The 23,755-nt window shown below is 51.5% G+C and overlaps 2 protein-coding genes across 3 annotated transcripts in view; one reads left to right on the top strand and one right to left on the bottom strand.

Moving 5' to 3' along the window:
• Window positions 1-231, bottom strand: part of LOC144136693 (uncharacterized) — a 45,995-nt gene extending 45,764 nt beyond the window's left edge. Inside the window, exon 1 of the mRNA XM_077669222.1 lies at window positions 74-231. The gene's annotated coding sequence lies outside the window, so the exon portion shown is untranslated. The remainder of the gene's footprint in view (window positions 1-73) is intronic.
• LOC144136692 (uncharacterized) overlaps window positions 1-23,755 on the top strand; it is a 128,579-nt gene that overhangs the window by 57,356 nt on the left and 47,468 nt on the right. The window lies entirely within an intron of this gene.

Genomic DNA, 23,755 nt, shown 5'->3' with positions numbered 1-23,755 from the left:
CCCGCCGACTCCAGCTCTGATTTCCCGCTCGCAACGTTTTCGTTGCATTCATCTCGCGTTCCACTCCGCTCACCTGTTTGAACAAAGCGCGGCTTTGTCGTGGTCGCGTCAGTCGGTCAGCCAGTCAGCTGCTCTTGCTGGGGGCGAACAGCGGGGTTGCACCGTGCGGTGAGCGAGCGCGCGCCCGTGGCGAGAGAGCGGTGCGTCCCGGTCGCGGGACGGTGGCCGAGTGCGCGGCGGTGCTCGCGCTCGGGGCCTTGCTCGCGGGCGCGGGCAAACACTCGCGCGCGGCGCGCCCCACCGAGCAGGAGGGGAAGGGTGGAGGGAAAGGGCGCGAAACGCTCACGCCCGCTTCCCCAACAGAGCAGAGCGCCTCGGAGAAGTGGCGGGAAAAGGGGAGGCGAGGAAGTCTTCGCGTTCGCTTTTTCCAGTGTGGGAGTAGCTCCCTGTTATTGCGATTTGTGTCCAGCTTCGTGTCTACAGCGATACCAGTCTTGGGATATTTTTGTTGGGGGTAATTGCATTGACTGAGGGTAAGTGAGAGAGAGGGAAAGAAAGAAAGATAGAAGGGAACGAAAGAAGGAAAAAAAGAAAGGGAAAACATCATAAAAGTGGAGGGAGGCAGAGAGACTATCCTGATCTGGCTTGTTCTACTCGGTTGTTTTACGCTCGGGATTCGAGAGAGAGGGATGAAGGGTCATAATGGGTGGCGATGGAGATGGAGGGAGGTTGTCTGCTGCTGTGTTTATTGGGAGCCGCTTAGAAAGTCCCGTGAGCCGTAAAATGCCAAGGCCCAGGCGGCTGGCTTAGAGAAGGGTGATAGTCGAATTTAAGCGAATAAAATTTGTTGCACTACACCGGCTAGCCTCGGTTCCTGCTGCGGCTGGGAGTGGGAACTGACTGACCGGCTCCTCGTGCAGTTGAGAAGGGCGCGCACTATGCAAGGAGTTAAAGATGTAGGGAGAAGAGGTCGCGCACGTTCCCTGTGACCAGTCGCTACGGCATCGTAACGGTTCTGTAAGGGTTCGAGCATTTTACCTTGACCGTTGCTGAATACTGGGGTGAGGATGTTTCCGCCCTTTAGGAAAATAAATAAATAAAATAAAAGCGATGGCTTCCCAACCGCATGCTTGATCGATGCCAGTATTTTCAGGGTATGAGCCAAACTTAATAGCTCAAACCGCAACGTTTCGTAACTCTTGTTAATAGTTAAAGGCCGCTTTAGTAGGCTGCTCCTCTCTCTGTACAATGCTGGCTCTGTTGTTGGCTTCAATTGCCATAGTTTGTTGCTTTTTTATTGGCTTACATTTTTCGAGTCCGTTTTGTTATCACGTCGAAGCCGAAGCGGTTCCCGTCCTCGAGCAAAGCTCGTGATTGGCTCATGTTGACAGGAAGCTGCGCTAGCACCCTGAAACGGTCGTGCTGGTGCAAACACAATCCTCGGAATAGATTTGGGAACCGCCGTTTCTGTTTATTTGGCTGTTCACATGCGTGCATCTTTGTGCTGTGTGCCAGCACGAATACGCCTCTGTGGGAGTAAACTGTCCTCTAGCGCAAAAAATCTTACTCCCTTTTTTACTCCTTTATGTTTAGAGTGTGATTCCTTGTCGTCCACAGCCGCCGTGATGGCTCAGTGGTTATGACACTCGGCTGCTGACCCGAAATACGTGGGTGCGGTCCCGGCCGCGGCTGCCGCATTTCGGTGGAGGCGAAATGCAAGAGGCCTGTGTACTGTGCGATGTGAGTGCAGGTTAAAGAATCCCAGGTGGTGGAAATTTCCGAAGGCCTTCACTACGGCGTCCCTCATATCCCGAGTCGATTTGGGACGTTAAACCCCCATAAACCAAACACCTTCCTCGTCGTGCTTTTATACACTCACTGTATCGTCAGGCTTCGGTCTGACTGTTCGCTCTACTTGGCGCCCGTGCTAGTCCTTACGAACCCGGTAAGCGTGTGCCCCCGCGGGTGTACGAACCGTCAAGGCCCCCTTTTTCTCTGATACGCTCGCTGGCGGGCTGGAACCTCTGTAGCTTTGCTGTATTCATTTCCGGAGCCCTTCACTAGGGCGTCCCTCATATCCCGAGTATTTGGGATCCGCATAAACCAAACCAAACGTAACCTCCTCTCCCCACCTCTCCTTCTTTCATAACGTCATCCGCTCGTTGATGAGGCAGCGAAAGGAAAAGATGCGGCGTAATCGTTCGGCGCGAGCCTGACATCCAGCTTCGGCATAAGGCGCGGGCCACACTCCGTGTAACGCAACCTTGTTCTGAGAAGCCTATGGCGATTTGAGGCGCCACGTATTCCGGCTTATTTCGGAGCATGCCGCCAAGTGAAATAGTACGTCTTCCTGCTTCAAGTAGCGGGAGTATATAGGGTCAGCTAGAGTCACTAAATAAAGACTTAGAGTACCGTCACTGCAGCACGGTGGTAAGCAGGGGCGGCCATTTTGTTGTTTATCATTGTTGCCAGATTGCCGCTTCGGCGACCTCGCCGCTAACTTTGGTCCGGCCATTTTGTAAACAACGCTGTTAGCCACCCTGCGCTGCGGCGGGGATCGTAGCCGTACGGCATGGAGCCGCTCAGGTGCAAACGGTAAGCGTTTTCCATCATTCTGCGAGTTGAAACAGCCAACAACGCAGCAAAACGGCATCCTCGTATGCTCTTGTGCAGCTGAAATGCTGCGAGGCGCGGAATCCCTGGTCACTGAGTCGGTCACCGGCAGCACTCGCAGCGTCGCAGCACTAGGACTACCACAGTTGCCCGACTGAAAACGCATAAGCCACAAAATGGCAGCCCCCCATGAACCGTCGCAGTGTAAACAAATATCACGTGATGCAAACTGACCAATGATCGTGGCGGCGGCACAGAACAATAGGAGAAAAGAGTGCTGGTACTCTGTCTTTATTTAGTGACTCTAGGGTCAGCCTTTGCCTGCCACTGCGAAATCTGGACTCTCGCATTGCAAGCTCGCGCGCCGCCTGCAGGTTATAACCACACTTTCTTCAGCGCGCTCTCAGTCTCAAGCTGAGCACTTGGGTGGGGGGGGGGGGGGGGGGGGGGGGGGATTTCGGAGAGGCGTACACAAAGTCAGCGCAGTTTCCTCCTCTTCCTTTCTCCCAGTTTCCGCCTCTCTTCTAGACGAACCGAAGACGGCGTGAAGCTTTGTTCGCGGTGGCGGCTTCCTCGCTTTGATCTATGGTCGACAAGGGGGCGGCGTGTGTGGGCTCATTCATTCGAAGAGCGCGAGGAGGAAATCTCCGCGCGATTGTCGTGTCCTGCCCCACGCCGTGCGATGAGGAGGACACTATTGCCAGAGCAGCTGCCGTGCGCTCCGCGTGTTGACGTCCCGGCTACGCGAGTGGTCTATATGTGGAGTCGCGTTGCGTTTCCGCGTGTACCGCGGAATCGCAGTTATTTGCAGAGGCGTCTTCGACTCGATGCAAGAGGAGGGCTAATTTGGCGCTGCATCGTCATTATGCGATCGCAACGGGCCGCGTGCTTGCCTCGCTCTGGCTGCCTCATTAACGCGGATTGCGCCGAAGCGGCGTGCTTTATCGAGAACCCTCTGCGTGTCCTCAGTCACATTGTATCGCGCAACTGTATGAGAAGCGGGGCTGTTTGCGTCGATTGTGTTTCAAGCAGCTGAGCGGTATAGGTAGGCGGGTAATAGTGTGAGGTCTAAGAAGAGAGACCTCGCCCGTGCCACTAAAGTATCACAGGTGAGGGGGAAGCCATTGTGGAATGAAATAATACGGGGTAGTGCCGAAAAGGGATTTCCCCTCCCCTAAAAAGAAGAAAGTGGAAGGGCCGGGTAAGCTTAGCAGGAGTTAGGAAATTGAAGAATAGGATCTACACCAGCAGCAGCCCAAGAAAAGCGAACCGGGCTTGCCCTCGGTGCTTTTTACTCGAATATTTTTCTTTTCACCTTGTTTCCCTTTTTTCCTATTGGTTCGATCATCATTTCGAATATGAATATCCATGAGTGGCTGTGTGGGCGAGTAATAAGGGAATTACTTTTTTCTTAGAGGTACCCTCTGCAACTACACCTTTATAGGTAAGATCTATAGGTCTTGCCAGTAGAAGAGAACAGTGAAGGTAATCTTGTACCCGGTAGTGGATTGCTTGTTCTGAAGCTTTAATTATTGAGTAGTTGTGGTTTTGATGAACCCTGTGACTTTCCGGATCCTACATGATGGTGGTTGTCGCTGCTATTGACAGTAATGTGGCTGGTTAGCCGGATGGAGTTATGCTCTGAGGTACTTATCTTGCCGGTATTACAGTGAGTTAGACAGTGGCTAAATTGGCCGAAAGTTGTGTTGTTGGAATCCTGTTTCGTGACATTCGGAAACTTCCGATGAGAAAGTCGACATTGGAGAGTTGTGTGGCCCATATTTGCGGTATTGTACTTGCTGCCTGTCGATGTTTTTCGGTGTAATGTAAGGTTTCTTTTATTTTGCATCATATGCTTGTGGGGTTGAGCATCTGCTTCGAATTATACATCCTGCCTCGCTTTGCCCCCTGAAATCATGCTGGCGCCTTGCCTTGCGGCCACAGGAGTGACTTCGGGGACCAAACCGGCGTGCTGTTAGTCGTACGAGTTATTAGAATTCTCCTTCACCATCTATCTCTTTTATTAGTTGGATTGCGCATCTGTTCTTGTATATTTCTGTCTTTATGACATGTTGGGTCCGAGCTTTCTCGTTATTTCTTCTCGTTCGTTTCTCGTTATGGTGTACCTTTTTAAGAGGACGATCGAAATCGAAGGCTTGCTCGCCACATTTACGTCTCGTATCGTTCGCTATGTTAGAATGAAATAGATACAATGGGAAGCGTCCGTGTCCTCTAATAGCCTACGGAGTAAAATGGTTGGTTGGGAAATTGCAATGTGTGTTACATATCTGTACCATCTGTCTGCCATACTTTCCTTATTTTTCTCGGATTGCTGTTTCCCTTAGGTTGTTCGATAAATGCTTTAAGATATATATATATATATATATATATATATAATATATATATATATATATATATATATATATATATATATATATATATATTATATAAAGGAAGCCAACAGTCACAGAAACGAAGGTGCATAGGGGAATGTTTTCTATTTTTTTAATTTCTAATGCCAATCAATTGGTTTATATATAAATATAAATTCTGTGCCTATCTCTCTAGTTTCTTCAGCTGGTTGATCAAATTTCTCATTCCCTGGGGTTGCCACTGTGACCTTCCGCGTAGGTGAAAGCAATTTTATATCCTCGAAGGTTTTGTATTTCTGTATGTATAATGGCGCTGTTGTTGCACCGATATTTCTTTTTTATGACCCCAAGTGCCGACAGGCAGTCGGTTAAAACCTGCTAGGTACAACTTGCTCCTTTGCGTTCGTTGAAAGTTCTGGCTATATCTAAAGCCATAACTTCTGCCCGAAAACTGCTGCTATTATCTCGTCTCTTATAATTTGGTATTCTGCCTGGCTTAGTTTTTCGGAGCAGTTATGGCTTGGTTTACTTGCCGGATGATAGTTCCTTAAGTCATGTTTACATGCTATTGCTTCAGATGGAAAGGTTGTTCGTTTCCAGTTTTAAAGTTGCATCTCTTTTGTGGATCTGCTAAAAGTCGTTTTCTGCTTCTATTATTTAGATGTACTGGTGTGACGTTTGCCAACACGTGTGAAGCGCAATGTTTGATGTCGCCATTTAGCCTTAGTGAGATGACTATAGAGGTGGCCCTTTGTATTGTGGTATTTAATTAAATCGCGTTGAACACATTCCTGGTATCTGCAGAAGTGGGGGACCCACGAAACTGTATAGCACACAAACTTGGAGCCCCGTGAGGCTCCGCCCGCGGTGCTGAGTTAAATTGGCGAAATAGCTAAAACATGGGCTTGTTGGTAGCACTGCTTCATGGCGATTAGAAGGTTGTGCTAAGACAGTACAAAAAAAAAACGGAGGGGACACATAAGCTCCGCCTTAATGGTATGACACGATAACGATAATGGGTATAATGTCCATATATGCGCGATTGGTCATCCCTTGACTTCACGTTCATATATCCCTGGTAGGTGCAAACGGTTAAGCGATGCGCCACTGCCCCTGCGATGGCAGGTGCTCCCAGCGGTGGCGCTTGTGCGACCCAGATTGCTCTTCCCGAGCAACCTCTCGCGACCTATCATTAATTTAACGGCCACCTTCCACGGTGCGCAGGTTTGCTCACAATCCGCCGGGCAGGTTGTGATGACGCCACAGGGTCACGTGAGCCAGGCTGCCCGCCTAGGTTGCTTCTGCGGGGACTTAACGCTAACAACGCCGACGACGACGCCGGATTTTCTTCAGGAGGGGATCCTTAGCGCTATCGGGTTAGCACAAAAACCGTACGAAGATAGTCCGCGGGGTGCTTTGGACTAGAGCAAATTAATAACTGTTCATTGGTTTGAGGGCGTAAATTCGTGTGTTTGATCAGAATGTGAGGCATCTTTTAGTCCAAATTACAGATTGCTAGTGTTGTCACGAAAAGCAACACGAAAGAAAAAAAAATTCGCTGGGACACCTGTTGATGCCGTTACCGAAGTGACATCACTTCCGATCTGGTGACGTCACTTCCCTCCAGCCGATGGGAGAGTTTTATGACGACGGCGCATTTTTGTCCCGATGAGGCTTTTAATGTTGTCGCATTAAAAACACGAGACCTGATCGTCCACCCTCAAAAGTTCCAGTCTGTCAAGCGTATCCATGGTGCCGTCACTCCTCTCCCTCTACTTCTTGTGTAGCGTGACGACCGCTCCCAGGATTTCGTGTTTTTTTTTTTCATTAACGCCCGATACCGATCGTTCAGACATATCCTATCCAGCTTGGCATGCGGCAGAGCCTGCATTTCCAAGACCCGTCCATTGTCCGAACGAGGCATAGCGGGAAAAGCGAAGCGCATGCCGACAGCTCACGCGTCCAGGCAATCCTCGCGTCCCATCGTGCGCGCTGCCCTCGTGGCTCCGCTTGAGATGGCGCGAGTTTTATCGGACGTCCGCTGGAAAGAAAATGTGAAGTCCTGAAAGCACTCCACCTGCCGTAGAAGCAGCCGAGGAAACCTGTGTCTTGACAGAGAAGAAACGTCAACTTTGAGAGCGGAAGGTCAACTCTGATTCCGAATTCTTTTCCCTACTTTTCGCTAAAATACCCATGACTCTTTCGTTTGGTTCGAAAGGTTCGAAAGCTCGCTTTGTCTAGTGACATTTCATATGGGAGTTTTCCCCCTTTTCGAGGAATTCTGCGAGTGAAGTTCGCGCGAATGGGATTTTTTTTTTTTTTGCGGAGTTTCAGCGAATTTCCTTATGAACGGAAGTTGTCTCACCTTTTCCATACTTTCGCAGTTGTCAAGCTGCTGCAGGGAAGAAGGGACCGAAGTAGGGAATTTTAGGCCTAATTGAGGGAATTTCCGGTTACGGCTGGGAACGTCACTAGCGTCGTCATTAGACGCTTTTAGCATACCGGAGACGTACTGGCGGAGACGTTTAACGGTTTACCGGGCGCCGGCTGCGCACGCGCAGTGGCTCCCCCTGACCCCAACAGTGCCACTGCGCATGCGCGCGGGCGGTCCGGTAAACCGGTATAACGTCTCCGCTAGTACGTGTCCGGTATGCTAAAAACGGCGTCCGGTAAACCGTTATCTGCAAGTTCTCGTGTGCTCACGCGTATACCGTGTTTGCGCAGCCTTAGGCAGCCACCGCGTGCATCAAACGTTTCCCAGCGTGGTGAGCGCGTCGATTTTTGGTCGATGCTTGTTTCGTTCCAAGTACCCTCCCACGGCATGAAGCAAAGGCGTTCGTATATATGCACGGCAGCTCACATCACTGTGACGGAGTGCGCCCCGGCGGCGTCGGTATTGCTGACAGAAGAGGCCCTTTGTGGGCAGTGACCGCGAGCTGTTTATTCCGGTCTGCTGCGCGCGCTTGTGGAACCCAATTTGGGACGGAGCGGCGATTGTTTTGTGGACCCGATCGTTCGTCGATTCCCGGCGGATGTGAGTGGTGTTTATCTTGGGGCCAAATTTATGCGCTGAACACCTTTTCCCGCCAGCCATCGGAGTTTCGATGAAAGTGCGTGTGTGCGTGTGTCAAGCTCGCGGCCCCAACTTTGCTTGTTGACGTTCTGCTGACAGCGAGGGTCACGCGATACTCAGTTCGCTTATTTGGTTGTTTAAAATTCTAGAATTCGTTATGCGTGGCTCTGTCTTTTATTGGCGCACCGTACTTGGTCGCAGTAGAGGGCGCTGCGGTGTGGCCCTTTCGGCCGGAGGCTACGCAAACAGGCAGGCCTTGCTGACGGGGCATGATGTGTGTGCGATGGTAATGAGCCACGCGAGATTTTGTGCCCCTTTTTTTCACGCTCTTTCGTCTTCCTGCCGAAGGTTAAAGAGTGAAGTGGGGCAGAGGGTGGAGCGAGAAGCGCGGAAGAAGCTGCAGCGTCTCTGCTCTTACGCGATCAGTTGAGCGACCCAGATACCGAGATAGTTTCTTTCTGTTCTAGTCGAATCCACGCTGGGACGAGTTCAATGCGACACATGCTTTGCTTCTGCCCTGTCGTGCTTTCAGTGCGAAAGCACGATTTCATTAGCAGTCCTGAAAAGGGCGAGTTGTGTCTGAAGCCTGTCAGATACCGGCGGAAATAAAATAAGTATTGCGTCGACTGGGTTTCGAACCCGCGGCGGCGCGAACAGTACAGATCACGAGTCTATTATGTGTCTCAGTAGGCGGCAAGAGACTTTGATTTCTGCCGGAGTATGTGTTTTGGTGCTGTGACTGTGTGTAGTCTGTGCGGATCAGCACGTCCAGCAGAGGGCGCAGTTAGTCTCTCGGCTGTCGCTGTTGTTCTCTTGCAGGATGCGCCAGTGAGCCGGAAATTTTTATTTTTTTAAATGTCGCTGTGACTGGTAATCGTGCCATTATGTTTCCGCAAAATCTAAAAAGCTGTGGCCACCAGGCAACGTGGAGAATGAGATTGGCGATGCACGTACCTTTAGGGCGTTCCTTTAATTTTCGGAAACAGCCGCAGGTCCGGTGATCTGAAGTTCCGGCTAAAAGTGCATTAGGGAAACCAGACGATAGCAGGCAGAGACTAATGCACCCAGGGCGTATGTGCATCGCCTCTGGTGTGAAGACTCTCTCTCTCTCTCTCTCTCTCTCTCTCTATATATATTATATATATATATATATATATATATATATATATATATATATATATATATATATATATATATATATATATATAATGTGTGCTTCTGGAAAAGACGCCATTAGAAACTTTCTATAAATGCAACGTGATTTAATTCTGTCATTAAAGAGGGCTTCAGCTCAGGCAGGCGAGTATTCCACCACCGAATTACTCGTACGAACCTCGAAGCTTATTACGCCACTGCGCGGATGGCTTTGATAATGTTGAAAGGAATGAAAAATCAGCGACGAAATTAAACAGACTTATTTACGCCGTGGCCCGCCTAAGCGACATGCCCAGACTAATGCGGGGCCTCGGATTCAACACAGCCGTCGCCCTTAGCAACCATTTCTGCTCTTCTGGATCGCACAATCCGATAAAGGACGCCGCGTGTGCCTGCTTCCGCATATGAATTGCTCGCTAGCGGATTATTAATCGCCGGCTTCTCGTGCGTGGAACTAAAGATGTAGTATGCTTTCGGCTTTTGAGAGGTGGCAGCGTATATATGGCTGCGAAATCCGCCTGGCACGCATTTGCTCTTCCGACGTCTGCAGTTTCTAGGGTACATCTTTTGGATCTAATGTGCAGTCTCTAGGCTACATCTTTTGGATCTAATATGCAGTTTATAGGGTACATCTTCTGGATCTAATGTGCAGTTTCTAGGGTACATCTTTTGGATCTAATGTGCAGTTTCTGGGGTACATCTTTTGGATCTAATGTTTAGTTTCTAGGGTACATCTTTTGCATCTAATTCGGTATGTTCTGAAAGCGTCCTGCTCGTTTTTTTATCATCTTCCAAACGCACGTGTCTCCGCTTCGGCCCATCTCCCTTGAATACCCGAACTTAATGTTCGGTCAGCACGCACGCTGAAATGGGGTGTGAATCGAATATTATTGTTAATAATAATGATGCTGATGACGGTCAGTGGTTCATTGGCTCTGTGGCTTTATTGTTCGGCTACTGATCTCAGGGTCGCGGCTTCGATCCTGGCAGCGGCGTTCGTATTTCGATGGAGGCCACTTGCAAAAACGTCCGTGTGCTCTGCGGTGTCGAGGTAGTCTAAAAATGCGCCCTACGGCGTGCCTCATAGTCCATGTGCTGCTTCGGGATTTCAAATCCCACAATGCACAGCATTAGTCATTCTAACACGACCACTGCACTATACACAAAGGTCTTTCCCCATTCGCCTCCAGTTAACTCTGTCTAGCGCTGTAGTTCAATACAGCTCATGAACGAAGCGGTGCAAATGGCCCTCAAACAGGCCATCGAGTTAGTTATAATGGACGCAACTCTGTGCCAAAAAATGGTTTATGGTGTTCAACGTCCCAAAGCGACTCAGCCTACGAGGGACGCCGTAGTGAAGGGCTGCGGCAATTTCGACCACCTGGAGTTGGATTCCTTTAACGGAGTCGAAATTTCCGGAGCTCTTCACTACGGCGTCCCTCGTAGGCTGAGTCGCTTTGGGACGTTGAACACCATAAACCATAAACCATTTTTTGGCACAGAGTTGCGTCCATTATAATTTCGATGTAATAATAATAATAATATAAATAATAATTGGTTTTTAGGGGAAAGGAAATGGCGCAGTATCTGTCTCATATATCGTTGGACACCTGAACCGCGCCGTAAGGGAAGGGATAAGGGAGGGAGTGAAAGAAGAAAGGAAGAAGGAGGTGCCGTAGTGGAGGGCTCCGGAATGATTTCGACCACTCGGGGATCTTTAACGTGCACTGACATCGCACAGCACACGGGCGCCTTAGCGTTTTTCCTCCATAAAAACGCAGCCGCCGCGGTCGGGTTAGAACCCGGGAACTCCGGATCAGTAGTCGAGCGCCCTAACCACTGAGCCACCGCGGCGGGTAATTTCGATGTATAATTACTATTTGGCGGGTGAGCTTTATACTAGTTTCTGCTACATCGCTTTTGCTGACATGCAATCACCATCGCGCTCACTGGCCATGGGTTCCAGCAGAGAGCGATACATAAAAAGCGGTGCGTGTGCACAGATGGAAACATTCTCGGTGAAATCTTCTACGGAGTTCCTAACAAAACCGTTACGTAATCGAGCACCTTAGACAGCAAGCTTTCTGTTGTGCCGAAAAAAATTGGTTCTTAAAATCTCGTGTATGGTCCCTTTAACGTAAATGTCTAATCCACGCTGCCCACTTCCTGTCTCAACGTTACAGTTATCGTTTTCTTTTCCATACTTCGCTGCGCCTACCTCGGATTAATTTCAAGCCGTTTCGGTATCCCGAAAGCTTCGGCCGCACAGCGGTTTGCCGATGTTGCACAGCAAGTATATGTTCTTCTCCTTAGAGACTCTTAAGCTGCGGTTCCATAACCTGAGAGCACCTTTCAGGTGCACTCCAACCTTTCTTTTCCTCCTGGATACCTGTGATGACCCGGATCAGTCGCCACACTCAGGTATCTTTCATTAACCAATTCTTTTTATTAGCTTGTGTCGGTTTCGAATGCGCGCTTCGAGTCGGGCACTCAACGTCGCGTCAAAGCAGAACGGCACGTGTGCCAAGTCGGCGGCGTCTGTGTGGTGTGCTAATCGCGCGTGATCACCGAAAAGCCTGGCCGTCTCGGTGGGCATTCATCAGCGTTTCGAGCCGAGACGGGCGCATTTTTCTTCCCCCTCCCACTTTTCCCTGGTGTTATGAAACGCTCCATGCCCTCCGATAATTCCAGACGTCGCGAGCTCCACCGACGCGGAGAACTTCCGCGCGCCCGGCGGAATTGCCGTTTCGGATGTCGTGGAACCGCGGGTTGAGCGAATGCCGCGTCGAGTTTCACGCGAGAGGGAAAACTGGTGCGGCGATTTTTCACCCGACCCCCCGCGGTGGTTCAGTGGTGAGGGCATTAGGCTACTGATCCGGAGTTCCCGGGTTCGAACCCGACCGCGGCTGCTGCATTTTTATGGAGGAAAAACGCTAAAGCGCCCGTGTGCTGTGCGATGTCAGTGCACGTTAAAGATCCCCAGGTGGTCGAAATTATTCCGGAGCCCTCCACTACGGCACCTCTTTCTTCTTTACCCCTTCCCTTACGGCGCGGTTCAGGTGTCCAACGATATATGAGACAGATACTGCGCCATTTCCTTTCCCCAAAAAACCCATTATTATTTTTCATCCAGCGTGAGAATGTTGGCAGTTTGTAAATGTCGTACGTGGCTTGGCGTGTGCGTTTTGGAAATTACTTTGTCGTGCGAAAGCATAACTCCCACCGGTAAACCCCGAGCAAGTTCTTGCGACGTTTTTGGGTTTGCGTCAAGTGAAAAATGTATATAAAAATAAAATCAAACAAATGTCCGCGACTGGGATTCGAACCTGCGGCAGCGCTAACAGATCATCTTCGCTGGTCACTGCGCGAGGTCTCTAGGCTATCTCCGTAGCCGAAAGCGCCTTGTGTTAAACGGCAACGCACTCTCGCGCGGTCCATTGCACGTCGTCGTCTTCATCCACTAATACTACTATCAAACTAATAATCGCGCTTTGAGCTATGTGGCGGTGGTGACAGAGAGGTGTGCGCTGCATGCGTTGGCTTTAACAACGTTGTGGCGGAAACACGGCACTACAGCAATACGCGTTGGCCTTGACAACATTGATGCAAAAACGCTGTAGTGGAGCGCAGGCCGCCAGAGTACATTGGGGAAATCGGCATTGACGATGAAAAGCTGAAGACGCTCATAACTGGCTCGCTGGGTCAGCGGACACCTCAATCGCGCCTCCAACGTGGCGGTGGTGTCCACCTGCAATAAACTCTGCTTTCGCACAATATTTTGCGCTTAGCAACGCTCAACCGCCAGCCAATTTATTTCCCCTTTCTGAGCAGACCTTCAGAAATGTGCTCTGTTGAGTTTAAAACGGTGTTAGTAGCAAATGTTTACTCCCGAAGTTTATTGAAGGGAAAAAGGCAATTAATATCTAAAATAAGTAGTCGATGAACGCACTGAAAGCCGAACTAAGCAAGAGGGGCAGTCTGCGCAATTTAAAGGCAAGCAGACATATGAAAATTGTTCGAACATCTTTGCAGCTGTTTTGACGGGCTGGTTCGAACACCTGACTTCGAACAACCGGGATGTAGAGCTTTGGGGGGGGGGGGGGTAAGAGATGCTTCGTATACAAGGCATGGCGGTTGAGTGACGAGTCTTCGAAAGTCAGCCTGCGCTTATGTTCGCTGCTGCTTCTTTTTACTTTCGACAGCTAGATATAGGGACTTTATTTGGAGCGGAGGAGTCGGTAGTTGTCATGGTTACATTGCGTGTTGTAACGTCCACATACACACACAATGAGCGCGGTTTTATAAACGCGATGTTCAACCGCATTAATCCCGGTTTCCAGGTAGGGCTGGGGAATCGTCTGTCGTACCGCGGAAGCCGACCCCGAAGCTTGGCCACCCTGGCCTGTAGCGCTCTTTCGCCTCCTGTCGGCAGTGTGTGACGCGCTATCACGTGAAAGGGTCGCATGTCCGGAGTGCTGTTATGGCTGCCGATTTTTTAGGACTAGAGGTAACCTAAGCTCGGTTCCTTCAGTATTGTTGTGCTCCATAGTGGTTTAGTGTCTCCGCTGGAGAACAGCTTTCCAGGATGCAAGCCGCGAATTCGTTAAACTTGATGCTTTCGGATGATTCATTTCCCCCCCCCCCCCCCCCTTTTCGCGCTGAAACTTTCAGTCGTGTGGAAGCGGCGCGCCTTCAGTGAGTGTACCGTACGTCCAGCCAGACGCAGGTTATAGAGATAGCCTTTTTATTTATTGACCGTAGCCATTACCGAAGTTTCTGGCCTGCGTGTTCGCACAGGCTGAGAAACTGGGGCATGCGAAACTCGTGCAAGGCTCGCCGACAGCGATATTGGCTTTAGGCTGCTGTTCATTAATGCAACGTTCTATCAGGCTTCGACTTCCTGCACCCGTAGCGATGGATAAATGAATAGCCTCATGAGCGATGTTACCGTCCGTGCACGACCTCAGACTGATCTGTTCGCGCGCACTGCCGTATAGGACGCGTTTCTTTTTTTTAGATATTAGAGAAGGGGGCGGGGGGGGGGGGGGCACCTCGATCTCGGTCAGGGTGGGTACACGCGACGTTCACTATCGGTGAGCTTGGTACTTCGCCGCCTTAGTTACAATAAAACGCTAAGTAATGTGCACGCACGAAATGGAGAAGCCCACGACGATTTTTCTTGTGTATACGGGTCTCTGCGTTTTTTCTTCAGCTCTTGTTTGCATGACGTTGGGGTTTTTTTTGTTGTTGTTGTAGGGCGCACTGTTGTGGGTACCCGCTCGCTTCCTGTCGAGTTACGCCACGGCATCCAGGACCCGTTAGGCGGGCCCAGCTTAGTTGAGGTGTCCACAGAGATGAGGTCTGAGAGCTACTGCGCCCTTTCCTTTCCTCGGAAACTTTTCCTGTGCTCAAAACATATGCCTGCACATTCCTCCACGTAAGCAGACGTAACTGCCTTCAGAATTTTTAATGCGTCAGCATTACCACCCCACCGTGAAGATGAAGTTTCCGCCGTCATGCGACGTAGTGTTGTGTGTTGCCGCATTCCACGGTTGGCAGGTGGCAATGTGGAGAGGGGGAAATCAACCTCTTGACTTGCACGGGAGAAGAGGAAGAGGCCGGAAGGTGGCTGTCAAGGCAAGAACCCCCCCCCCCCCCTCCCTTCTTTACAAGAAAAAAATAATGACTGTAAAGTGGATATTGACTAGCAAAAATATATGAAGATAAGGAGAAGCAGAAGAGAACCATTTATTATCACGGGGAAAACCTAATGCTAATGCATCGTCATCGCATACTGATAATTAAGCGCTCACGTAATTTTATGCAGCCGCCGCGTTGGCTCAGTGGCTATGGTGCTCGGCTGCTGACCCAAAAGACGCGGGTTCGATACCGGGCGCGGCTGTCGCATCTCGATGGAGGCGAAATGCTACACGCCCGTGTGCTGTGCGATGTCAGCGCATGTTAAAGAACCCCAGGTGGTCGAAATTATCGGAGCCCTCCACTACGGCGTCCCTCGTAGCCTGTGTCGCTTTGAGACGTTAAACCATTAGCCATACTTTTATACAGTGCGTTACGTTATTTCAACCCTAGCGTATAGCTTTCAAGCTCAGCTCCCACCTATGCCGCCCCTCTCCCACGTCCCCGCTATTTAAAGTAAAAAAAAAACACCCAAAGGGGAGGAATTCTGGGAATAATGTGTATGGTCATCAAATGACAAAGAGCAACGCGTGTATGCTTTCCCTTGTAAAGCGGGGCCATTGCTGGCGTGTCTTTAATAAGCACACCCCGGTGCTTCCGTATTCGTCGAAAAAGCTTCGGCTGGCGCGCGCGCGTAAAGCGATCTAAACTGGTGCATGCGTGTGTGTGCGTCTTGCCAGGCGAGGTCTCCTGATAAGCCTCGCGAAACTGCGTCAAACCGAAATTCTCCTCGTCATTTTAAAGATTTCTCGGAGCGGCCGGGCGCGCCGATGTTACATACCACCGCTGTCGGCTTGCAGGCGGCGTCTTGCGAGCCGACGCACAGAGAGTTCGTGTAGCATTACCGCGCTTTCTCTCTCCTAATACCTCCCGGGAGCGCTTAGCGACTTAGGTCACCCCCAGGCTGTCTTCCCCCACCCCCTGTTTTCTGCCTTTTTTTTAGTGAGTTTCCAGCACACATTTAACCCAGCACATCATCTCTTCGTGTACAGACTGGCCCCCGCTTTCATTTTTTTTTTGTTCGCAGAACTTCAGAGTAACCGAAACTGCTGCCGTTTCACTCTGCGCGGCACACACGGGACGCTGCGTGCGCTGCAAGCGTGTAACCGCACTTATCCCATTACTGAATTTCGGAGGCTGCGTCAAGTTTTTGTTCCTCACCGCGACCGCGGCCGAGTGGGCGGAATGGTGAGAATGTCTCGCCCCCGTGGCTATAAACAGGCGCTCTGGGAGTGCAACGAGTTTATCCCAGCTGCGTCGGGTGTGCCAATCATACCGCGCGCAGCTCCCGCAAGGAGCGAAGATCAAAGAGTGCTGAGGCTGCAAACGTCCGCTCGCCTACACGAGCGGCCAGGCGTCGTGCACTCGAGGAGACGAGCTCGCTCACATAGAAAGGCCGCCGGCTGCGACCTTTTTTTGAGACGCTGCCTTCATGCACGTTGGGAGCTGGCTGCCTTCCTTGCGGAGGCTGCGGTTGCACGTTCGCGCGTCATGTTTAGCGTCAGCGCTTTAGTCGCAAATGTCCCGCCGACTGGCTTTTCTCGAAGAAGCCCTGCACTGTATACACAAGGGAGTCAAAAGGACGTAAACTGTCATCTAGATCACTCCCTTTTATAAAAGTAAGTGGCGCTAGGGGACAACTTACTCCATTTTTTTACTCCCACATTGGTGCTTTCATGCTTAGAGTGTGCGTGGTTGCTCCCGTGGCAGTTCCCGTGTTGCGCGAATTAACTGGGCGATCTCTCGCTGTTAAGACTTGTCAAACTGGTCGTGTGTGGACGCGGCCTTGTCGTTTGAAAAAATTGGGAAATTGGTTTTTGAGGAAAGGAAATGGCGCAGTGATTGTCTCACATCTCGATGGACACCCGAACCGCGCCGTGAGGGGAGGGAGGAAGGTGGGAGTGAAAGAAGAAAGAGGTGGGGCCGTAGTGGATGGCTCCGGAATAATTTCGACCACCTGGAGATCTTTAACGTGCACTGATACCGCACAGCACACGGGCCACTTTTTGCGTTTCGCCTTCATCGAAACGCGGCCGGGTTCGAACCCGGGAACTCCGGCTCAGCAGCCGAGCGCCCTAACCCTTGGGCCACCGCGGCGGATCCTTTCATTGCCGCGTTGGCGATTTCCACCACCTAGAGCGGACGCCTGCTCAGTTTATCCAATGTGGCGGCGCCACACAGTCCTTCTGGGCAGCGCAGCCTAGGTAGAATCGTGATTGTTTTAAAATTTTGTGATAAACTAGCGTTTGATTGTTATTGCCGGCGACCTCGTGTGAGTAGGTCTTTCGTTGCTCTGCGGTGTGAAAGGGCTGAATGAGTGACAGCGAGGAGATCGCTCTCTGGCTTGTGAAAACGGCTGGTGTGAATGCGGCGTGTTAGACGGTGGGCGCGCACCTCGGGGAGAATCTGAAATCGGTGACGTGGACGTTGGAGGGTGGTATAACTTGTTAATGACAGAAATATAAAAGCGCAGTTTTTTGCATTTTACACTAAAGATAAACAAGACTCGGCGACTGACACGCGGCTTGGGCAGAAAACAAGCTGGAAACGTTCTCACTGTCGCGTGAGTTGCAACTGCTAAAGCGGCCGTCCGTTGAGCATTTATTTTTGTGCTCATAAATTTTAATCACCGCTTGCTACTGTGGAGTTCAATATAGATTTTTAATCATGTGTACAGGTTTCGCGAGTATAATTTTAGATCGCCTTTCTCGCGCACTTTTTTCTCGGGACAGCCGTGCTTTGCGCTCGCTCCTTGTGTTCGTAAGCAGTTGATTGAAGGCACGTGACGAACATAAGACCACTGTGATAAAATTTTTCCGTCCTGATCAGTTTGGTTCTCAGCGTCCGGCCGACTCAGTGCATGTTTTCAATCACAGTGAAGTGCAAAAAGAATTATAGGGAAACAGAGTATTTCCCCGTATTTCCTTTCGTAGATAACAAATCACCATACACGCAAGCCGTAATAAGGCAGCTGCCATTGCAGGGACGTTAATTCATTGCACAAAACTCCTCGCGCTTCCGGCCGCTGGTCGTGTGTGCGCATCGGTGTTTGTTAACAAATAGCGCCTTGTATGTGCATAGGTGCATGCAAATCACCTTATTAGAAATACATTCGTGGTGCCTAATAAGGACTGCGCTGTCGTGGTCCCGCGAGTGCAACACTAAACAGTGTTGAAACTTCCTTTCCCCACGCTCGCTCTGTATTGCTGGCACCAGAGAACTCGCGCAGTGGCACTTACCGAGTCTTCTGTCTCGTCAGCGGCAAACATCATTCTAACAGGGCTCAGATCTTGAGATGTATTCTACAGCGTCTGAGAGTGTCGGCGAAGCACTCATGCGACGGAGCAAACGGTGTGGTTCCGCGCGCCGATCCTTACGAGTCTAGTTAGCTGCGCCGCCGCAGCGTGGCGTTGATTTCATGAAAAATCTCCAATACTGACCTCGATATGCCACGCAGTCGGGCTTTGTAAGTGGGAACCGAGGCTTCATTAGGCACGCGTATTACAGCGCTTGCTCGGTACTACTTTGGGACTTTACTAATATCTTAAATGCATTGTACAGAGAGATAAAGATATATAGAAGACTTATTGACTTTATCTAGAGGTACTTTCTCGCATCGGCGTCGGCCTCGTTATGTGCCGTGCCGGATAACGGCAGCATTTACATGTTGCAACATGCTGCATTCACATCTTGACAAGTCGGCAGCAGGGGGACAGAGTTCTTCAAGAGTGCTAGCGAATCACCGCCCGCACAACGGGCTTCATGTTTCAACATATCCTAACTGAGCCGCGCGCCGGCCTTCCTGCAAGACCATCGAGGGGGAGGTGAAAGAAGCTCAAACCGTCGGTGACGCCCGGATGCCTGCGGAAGTACAGCGTGCGCTCACTCTGGGTCCGAAGTTCTCCGTGTAGCGACTAAAGACCACTCCTGAACTGCTTTCCCTCGTACGGCAAGTTGCGAGGTTCACTCCTGGATCTGAAAGTGAACGGTTCTTCTCGGAATGTGTGGACATACTCTCACGATGTAAGCCGGCGAAACCTAGTCTTCCAATCATCGTCATCAGCCTGACTACACCCGCTGCAGGGCTAATGCCTCTCCAATTAACCCTGTCCTTTGCCAGCTGCGCCCACACTATGCCTGCGAACTTCTTAATCTCATCCGGCCACCTAACCTCCTGCCGCCCCCTGCTACGCTTGCGTTCTCTTGGAATCCGCTCCGTTACCCTTAAGCACCAATTATACTTATTTTTAGCGTAACCAGGACAGGGACACAAAGAACAGAGACAAACACGAGCGCTAAGGACCAGTCTTTGAATAGGACGGGTCATTTCGTACCTTCGTGACAATTCTGGGTGTGTGTTACAGGCTGGCAAAAATGGCGGATTTTTTGTTCAGCGCATTGCGTGTGTCTCACCTTTCTGTACCTGTCTTCAAGCGCTGGTTTTGATAAATATATGTATCTTGTTTGTTTTCCTCTTTTTTTGTGCATTGTCCTTTGTCCATCTTGCTGATTATGTTTCGTCGCGTGCGATATAAACGTTAATTCATCAGTGTGACGAAAATCGGCGCTCGTTTAAGTAGCCAGCATGACGTGAATGAAAATTCCCCCGCTCAAGCCGTAGAGAGTACGGCAACATTGGAGAAAACTTCACCGCTGACAGCCGAAGAGTGCATATACCCTTCGACATGTCAGGTGATTACCTCTCTTCGCCCGAAAACGCCGCGCCCGGCCGGAGAAGAAGCTCCTTGTGTTATCTGGAGTATTCCTCGCCGCCTGACCAATGGCGAAGCACGCGAAAGCGGAGAAGAAACTCCGCGTGTTGTCTGGAGTATTCCTCGCCGCCTGACCAATGGCGAAGCACGCGAAACCGGAGAAGAAACTCCTCGTGTTATCTGGAGTATTCCTCGCCGCCTGACCAATGGCGAAGCACGAGAAACCGGAGAAGTTATTCCTCGTATTATCTGGATTATTCCTCGCCGCCTGACCAATGGCGAAGCACGCGAAAGCGAGCAAGTCGACAATTATAAGCAGGCTGTGGCAGAGAGGGAAACCTGCATGGCAGAGGGAATGGGAAAGGGAAGGTGGTGGCTGTGTTGTCAGTGACGGCGCATGGCGAGGGATTAGGAAAACGAGAGATAGAAAAGAAAAAAAGGAAGTATTTAAAATACCCATCACGCTGCTGTAAGACAGGAGGTAATCGAATGTGTCTTCCTTCATCCCTCTTTTCAACTGCTTCATTCCTTCTCGAAGCACGGTTTCTTGCTCTGGTTTCTATCTTTCTGTAACGCCACTGGATGTCGCTGTGCATTTAACATTAGCTTTTATCATCAGTGGGAAGTATTGGCCCTTACTGTAACGGCTCATATTGGTAGTTTGTCGATTCTTAAAATTCGCTGGGTTAAACGTAGAATCCGCAAAAAGAGCGAAATTCGGCGCTAGATTTTGGAAAAAGAGCTAAATGAGTTACTCGTACCTGTAGCAAATTTTTGGCAGCTAGTTGCTCCTAAAAGCGTCTAGCTAAATTGGCAACCCTGCATGCTACGCAGCTTTGGTCGAAATCTGCGCCCTTCTGCCGCGAGCAGTGTCCTCTGTAGCGCTTGAACGGCACACGTGCCTTTTCTGCCAGGCAGGCACACGCTTGGCTACATGGTAAAATTTTAGTGTTGGGTAACACTTAGCCGTATTTCTTTTTTCATTTCGGAACGCCGAGCAGTGTATACAGGCTCAACGGTGCTCCCCGCGTCCCGAAGTAAATGAGGCTCTGGCTTCCCCGGTCGGAGGTCTAGTTGCTGTTTTTGGTACGTAGTTTACTTTCCGAGCCGAAATCTTGACACCGTAGACGATTGGAAAAAAGCCGACCTAGGTCTCTAATGATGCAATTCGAGCTGCGCCATGCCTCCATTGCGCTGTACTGTACATTACATTCAAAGGCGCCCTGGGCATCCAAAAGTGCCACGTATGCAGTTAGAGGCGCGCGAGCGACATCGAAGAGCGTTCACATTCTGACGTTCTGGTTCACTTCAGAGAACCCAAGATTGTGATGAGGCTTGCTCTACGTCGTGCCTCTTATCTCGGGTGTCGCTTTTGGTCGTAAATGTTCATCGGTCGTTTTTAGAAAGCAGCCTTTTGGCGTTCATTCTCGGGTGAGCGGCGTGAAGCGCCGTCGTTGGCGTTACAAAGCGCGGAGCGCAGCAGGTGATGAAAGGCAGCGATAGGGAAGATAGTGCGAGGAGGAAAGCGGAGGATGAGGTTACGGTGGCAGCATGAAGGCAGGTTGCGCGGTGGCGACTCGCGGCGCCAGTAGCACCAGAGCAGCGTGCGCCGCTTTCGGCATTTCAATGACGTCATCGGTAAGGTATACGTCGCTCGCCAGAGATGGCGCCAGAGTAGCGCGCGCTGTGAACGCGCTGGACGAGTTCACCCGAGGCAAGGATGAGATTACGGTGGCAGCATGTAGGCAGGTTTCCCGGTGGCGACTCGCGGCGCCAGTAACGCCAGAGCAGCGTGCGCCGTTGTCGGCTTTTCGATGACGTCATCGGTAAGGTATACGTCGCTCGCCAGAGATGGCGCCAGAGTAGCGCGCGCTGTGAACGCGCTGGACGAGTTCGCCCGAGGCAAAGATGAGATTACGGTGGCAGCATGTAGGCAGGTTTCCCGATGGCGACTCGCGGCGCCAGTAACGCCAGAGCAGCGTGCGCCGTTGTCGGCTTTTCGATGACGTCATCGGTAAGGTATACGTCGCTCGCCAGAGATGGCGCCAGAGTAGCGCGCGCTGGGAACGCGCTGGACGAGTTCGCCCGAGGCAAGGATGAGATTACGGTGGCAGCATGTAGGCAGGTTTCCCGATGGCGACTCGCGGCGCCAGTAACGCCAGAGCAGCGTGCGCCGTTGTCGGCTTTTCGATGACGTCATCGGTAAGGTATACGTCGCTCGCCAGAGATGGCGCCAGAGTAGCGCGCGCTGGGAACGCGCTGGACGAGTTCGCCCGAGGCAAGGATGAGATTACGGTGGCAGCATGTAGGCAGGTTTCCCGATGGCAACTCGTGGCGCCAGTAGCACCAAAGCAGCGTGCGCGCTTTCGGCATTTCAATGACGTCATCGGTAAGGTATACGTCGCTCGCCAGAGATGGCGCCAGAGTAGCGCGCGCTGTGAACGCGCTGGACGAGTTCGCCCGAGGCAAAGATGAGATTACGGCGGCAGCATGTAGGCAGGTTTCCCGGTGGCGACTCGCGGCGCCAGTAACGCCAGAGCAGCGTGCGCCGTTGTCGGCTTTTCGATGACGTCATCGGTAAGGTATACGTCGCTCGCCAGAGATGGCGCCAGAGTAGCGCGCGCTGTGAACGCGCTGGACGAGTTCGCCCGAGGCAAAGATGAGATTACGGTGGCAGCATGTAGGCAGGTTTCCCGATGGCGACTCGCGGCGCCAGTAACGCCAGAGCAGCGTGCGCTGTTGTCGGCTTTTCGATGACGTCATCGGTAAGGTATACGTCGCTCGCCAGAGATGGCGCCAGAGTAGCGCGCGCTGGGAACGCGCTGGACGAGTTCGCCCGAGGCAAGGATGAGATTACGGTGGCAGCATGTAGGCAGGTTTCCCGATGGCAACTCGTGGCGCCAGTAGCACCAAAGCAGCGTGCGCGCTTTCGGCATTTCAATGACGTCATCGGTAAGGTATACGTCGCTCGCCAGAGATGGCGCCAGAGTAGCGCGCGCTGTGAACGCGCTGGACGAGTTCGCCCGAGGCAAAGATGAGATTACGGCGGCAGCATGTAGGCAGGTTTCCCGGTGGCGACTCGCGGCGCCAGTAACGCCAGAGCAGCGTGCGCCGTTGTCGGCTTTTCGATGACGTCATCGGTAAGGTATACGTCGCTCGCCAGAGATGGCGCCAGAGTAGCGCGCGCTGTGAACGCGCTGGACGAGTTCGCCCGAGGCAAAGATGAGATTACGGTGGCAGCATGTAGGCAGGTTTCCCGATGGCGACTCGCGGCGCCAGTAACGCCAGAGCAGCGTGCGCCGTTGTCGGCTTTTCGATGACGTCATCGGTAAGGTATACGTCGCTCGCCAGAGATGGCGCCAGAGTAGCGCGCGCTGGGAACGCGCTGGACGAGTTCGCCCGAGGCAAGGATGAGATTACGGTGGCAGCATGTAGGCAGGTTTCCCGATGGCAACTCGTGGCGCCAGTAGCACCAAAGCAGCGTGCGCGCTTTCGGCATTTCAATGGCGTCATCGGTAAGGTATACGTCGCTCGCCAGAGATGGCACCAGAGTAGCGCGCGCTGTGAACGCGCTGGACGAGTTCGCCCGAGGCAAGGATGAGGTTACGGTGGCAGCATGAAGGCAGGTTTCCCGGTGGCAACTCGCGGCTCCAGTAGCACCAGAGCAGCGTGCGCCGTTGTCGGCTTTTCGATGACGTCATCGGTAAGGTATACGTCGCTCGCCAGAGATGGCGCCAGAGTAGCGCGCGCTGTGAACGCGCTGGACGAGTTCGCCCGAGGCAAGGCTCATCGGCGGCTGCTATGAGCGCTGCCCGAGTCGATGCCCAGAGCCGCCTTCGTTCGGCACTGCGTGTTGCGTATGCAGTCGCGTACGGCTCGAATACCGGAGCAGCTGCGCACCAAAATCACATTAACGAAAAGCGTAATCGTCGACAATTTTTTTTACTCTTTTACTTTGTCGTACCAGTATAGTTTCTAACTTTCATGTAGATAGCTATAGCTCTCGTAGCAGCAGATTGCTGCAGCCCACCATGGTCGCCTCACTGGCTTTATCTTTTGGCTGGTGATCTCAAGGCTGCGGGGTCGGATCCCGACCGCGGTGACCGCATTTCGAAGGAAAAGAAAGGCAAAGA

The sequence above is a fragment of the Amblyomma americanum genome, chromosome 6 (assembly GCF_052857255.1).
Source record: "Amblyomma americanum isolate KBUSLIRL-KWMA chromosome 6, ASM5285725v1, whole genome shotgun sequence".
NCBI classification, from domain to species: Eukaryota; Metazoa; Arthropoda; class Arachnida; order Ixodida; family Ixodidae; genus Amblyomma; species Amblyomma americanum.
The sequence above is the reverse complement of the archived record's forward strand: the minus strand, read 5'-3'. Positions and strand labels throughout refer to the sequence as shown.